Source organism: Triticum aestivum, chromosome 7A (assembly GCF_018294505.1).
Source record: "Triticum aestivum cultivar Chinese Spring chromosome 7A, IWGSC CS RefSeq v2.1, whole genome shotgun sequence".
NCBI lineage: Eukaryota > Viridiplantae > Streptophyta > Magnoliopsida > Poales > Poaceae > Triticum > Triticum aestivum.
In genome coordinates, this window is record NC_057812.1 from 293,335,299 (window position 1) to 293,340,354 (window position 5,056).

Sequence of the window (5,056 nt, forward strand, 5' to 3'; positions counted from 1 at the left end):
GTCAGAAGGGGCCTGAGGCGTTGGTTGGAGGTCCCATGCGGACGGGAGGCTCCTGGAAGGCGTCTGCTTGGAGCTCCCGCGGCAAGCAAGGCGGAGGGCACCGGGAACGGAGCAGATTTGGCGAGGGGAGGCGGAGCAGAGGCAAGCCGGCGGCGTCCGGATCCTCTTGGCAGCCTTGGCGTTCGTCCATGGAGGTCCCCTGTCCAAAGGAAACGAGCAGAGGGATGAGAAGAGGGAGAGGAACCCAGAGAGGGAAAAGAAGGGGAAGGGGAACTGGGTAGCGGTCTTGTTCTTGTCGTCGGTGGTGGTCGCCGGCAGCAGGTCGAGCTCCTGCTCAAGGAAGGAGGCGCGCGAGGGGCTGGGCTGCTTGGTTGGTCGGGGATGCAAAACGAGGAGGTGGTTGGTTCGGCCGGGTGGGGTGGATGGATTGGATCGGGGATCCCGAGGAAGGGGGAGACCAGGTGGAGCTAGTGGCGGCGGAGAGGAGGATGGATGGGACAGGATCCCTAATTCCTAGGGTTGCCCATTATATACACTGGTGGGTTAGGTTAGGGGCTAACGGAACCCTCCGATCGTAAACGGACGGTCGGGAAAAATAGGCTAGGGAGCCCAAATAAGAAAACGGAGACGTTTTGTAGATGTTTGGGGATGATCCGGATCCAACGGTGACGAAAGTCTGGTTCGGGTCCGGGACAACTCTCGGACGCACGCGCGAGGAGGGCCGCGGGCTGACGAGAGAGGTTAGGTTGGGTCTGGCGGATTGTGAAGAGCGGGTTGGTCTGAGAGAAGAGGGGAGAGATGCAGCCCGGCACGGTTTCTGGAGACCGAAAACGTCCGACGTTAGACCGGCTATACTGCCGCTATAGTTATCCGTTGGGGCATCAAACGATCTCTGAATGCGATGAAACTTGACATGCGGTCTATCTACACTATAATAAGAACACACGTCAACTCTCATCCTATTCCGAGAACATTTTCCGGCCACTTATAAAATACTATTTCGGACATGCCGCGGGCGCATGCAAGTGTGTCCGGGCTCAGAACGGACAACAAAGAGAACGAGGAGGCCGGGACGGATGCAAGTTTTGAAAACATGATGATGCAATGCACATGATGACATGACAAGATGCAACACGCAAGTGAATGACATGGCAACAATAGCGAATAACTGAAAGACACGTGGCACATCGGTCTCGGGGCGTCACAACACTCCACCACTACGAGAGGATCTCGTCTCGAGATCTAGAATGGCACCGGAGGGCAAACGGAAGAGAAAGAGAAAGGTAAAATTAAGTTGCTTCTTTGACAAACGAGTGAGACCAAAGAACCTTGAAAAGGTTAAGCCAATCGAGAGAAGCATACAACGGAGATGACGAAGCTGAAAACACTCCGTTAGAAAAGAGGAACAAGGGAGAACAACTTCAGGCAGCACTCCGATTGTAAAGAAAAGGAATTGAATAAGAACTTGATAAGATGAGAAGATACTTGATGAAATCGCAATACACTGCCTCCGTAACTATTGAATGGATGGAACAAGGGGTAAGAAAGATCTCGGACAACACTCCGGTTTAAAAGAGATGACAAACTTGATAAAATGAAAGAGCTTGAGAAAAAGGGACACAACACTCCGGTTAAAAGGATAAGCATGAAAAGAACATGATCCTGACAAGAACAAGAAGAAAGGTTGAAGAGAGCAACAACACAATGCCTCCGGACGGAAGAAATAGAAGATAGATAATTGAAATAAAAGAATGGAGGAGAAAATGCCAACTTCTGCTACAAAAGAGCTTGAAAAGGCATCTTTAGGAGAAGGGTTGAACTGAGTTGTTGGAAAACCAACAATGAAACGAATACGCTTGATATGGTCTTAAGAAATACATCTCAAATTATGAGGTGACAACCTGCCACTCATGGGAAAAAGAATTGGATTGATATGAACAAGGAGATGAGAAAATATTTCATAGGGAGGATAAAGAAGAGCTTGGGTCCTTTATAAGCACCATAAATAGCAACAATCCTTAGGGAAAGCTTAAGGTGAAAGAAATAACCCAAGATAACTCCAATGAAGAGATTAATGGATTTAAGATACCCCATTCTTAACAACCTGTGAATCATGAAACATGAACTCAAATTATCAAGAATGACATAATACCACCCCCAGTGATACAATAGAAAGAATTGCACTTCGGATTGCAAGATGGAGAATGCTTGAACTCCTCTGAAAAGAATCTTGATGAACACTCCGAAAAGGAATTAAATCCTTTATGAACCATCATGTAGAACATCTATGAAAAACTCCGGTAGCAAAAGGATGATCAAACGAAAATAAAGATGAAAAGAATAAGATTGGAGCCTGGCAATGATTTAGATGGATCTCCGTGACGATATAGTTGAGAGAGCTTGGAACTCCGATAAAAGATGAATAATTGAGATCAAGAATTTTGATGAGGCTCCGGAATAAGGAATTAAATTTACTCGATGAAAACAAGAATAAGAATTATGTTATGCGTATCCTTCACCAATTTAGATTGATGACAAGCAATGGATTTGGCATACTAATTCTCGTAGAAAGGATTAAGATAGATATGGAGCAAACTTGAGAAGGTCTTCAACGAACCACCGGAAGGATTGAAAACAACGAACCACCGTAAGAATTAAAAATGAACGAAGAGAAGATAAAGAAACATTGGGAAGAATTATAAAAAGAATGAAGATACTTGAGAGAATTCAGATACAACTGAAACGAAGAGATCACGTGCTGATTAAAGAATATTGAATGATGCACCGGTGAGATTTGGGGAACGAGAGCTGAAAACTGAGAATGAACAAGTCTTCTGAAATGATGGGCTCCGGATAATCGAACTGAAAAATACCCTTGAATATCTCCTGATGGGTGAAAAGGATTCTCACAATCAAAAATAATTATGAGAGGATGGCAACAAGCTAGCACCATGAATCTTGAAGAGAATGGAGCAAGATTAAAGAGAAACTCTTCTTCGGTCTTCAATATCTAAGAATGACGATGAGAAACACCACCAAATTGTTGAGGTACTCCGGGATGAAAAATGGAAAGGTTGAACCAACGATGAAAAGAATTTGAAAGATCTTGGAGAAATACATATGACTAATGCTGAATCATTCTTACGTCAAACTTTGAAAAGAATTTGATTATAACTCCGGAAAAATAAGAAGAGTCGGGTAAGATCCTGGGAAAAAACCTGTGGGTTAGGGCCCACTCAAAAGAAACACCGTTGAAATGATTAAAAGAGAGGTTGCACCGGTTGAATTAAATGACTTGAATGAGATAACAACCTGGAAAGATCTTGAACGAATGCAGAGTGGAAAACACGAATCTTCGAGATATCTTGAGCACTCCGGAACAAATGAATAGCGAGAAATGAATGGTTATGAGGTGCACCGGCACGAGAAAAGCATTTGAAATGATGAAAAAGGATATGATCAACACCAAAGCTTGATTTAAATCCACCGGAGAAGAAAAGAATGAATAATGATGAACTTGAGGCTCCGTTAGTATCTTCATGAGCATCACCGGATAAGAACATTCAAAGACAAGAATGAAGAGTCTTCACATGAATAAAATGGATACTCGATTAAGATATATGAGCCCTTGAAGAAAATAAGGGAGGGAGGGCGGGAAAACAAAGGCAACTTGGAGATGGATGAAACAAACACCGTTGAGAAGAACTGATACTTGATCTTGCGGTTGTTGAAATGATCGGATCCACTTGAAGAGAAACACACCGGTTGAAAAGAATTGACATGACAATCTCGATTATCATGAGGATTGGTATTCACATTGGAGTATGAGAACACCGTTTAGAGAAGGTATGGAATCAATATTTGACATTGAAGCAACTCGAATACCACAACTCAAAACAAAAAACAAAGGATTGGCTTGCAGAATAGGCTGGAACAAACATATGATAGAGATTTCGTCCGAAGTTCTTGTGGTGGGGCCTACACGGGCTCGATCGTACAGCACCATCATGTACAAGGCAGTGCACATGACATACGAAGCGTCTCCGAGTCGGCATAGCCAAGGACTCTTTAAGACACAACGAGACCACTTTAAAACCAACCGTGAATAGGCGGACCACTAGACGTCGAACCCCAATTTTGTATCATACATCTGTCGGAAAGATATCCTAAGAGCTACTTGAATTCCCACTTATAAACTCCCGAAATTTTCCGGTTATGCAATCAGGTGTGGGAGATACAAGGGAAGCATAATATCTCACCCAAAACTAACAAATCCTACATCCAGCTGTATCCATCCTTCAACACATAACCAAGAAACCTTCGGAAATCGTCTACCTCAACCCTCAAAAAGCATCCGTTATACAAGTTATGGCAATACTCCCGAACTCCCGCCCCAGTACTGGGTCGCGTCGAGGTTATCTCACCAACAACTGCATAAAAGAGATTTTCGATGTTGGCGAAACTAAACTCAGGTATTCCAGAACTGCAACGATAAAATTGTGACGACAACACCTCGGAGCTCAACTCCCCGGGACACTGCCACAACCCCTAAATGTCAGGAGGCACCAAGAACAATGTTCTCATCACAAAACCATCGGAACGATTCCAAGATACCCGCGTGAACCTAAATTTTTTTTTGTGAAAATTTGAGAAGAGAAGAGTCAAAACTCTACGTCAGGATGCCTTACCAGAGCGATGAAGGGACTGGGGAGTAAAAAGAATTCCTGAACACTCCGATATATAATTCCTAAATGACTCAAAACATTTTTCTAGACTCAACAACGGCTGCTAATCCGATCAAGCAGTGGGGGCTCCTAAGGTCGGGGAAGGCTCTGATTACCAACTTGTAACGCCCTCGATGCGGCTATATCTCCCACGTGTCGAAGCACGACTTAGAGGCATAACCGCATTGAAAGCAATGTCGCAAGTGAGGTAATCTTCGCAAACAACCCATGTAATACAATAAGGGAAAAGATACATAGTTGGCTTACAATCGCCACCTCACACAATACATGAATAAAACATTACATCATCCAAATACAATCAAGGTCCGACT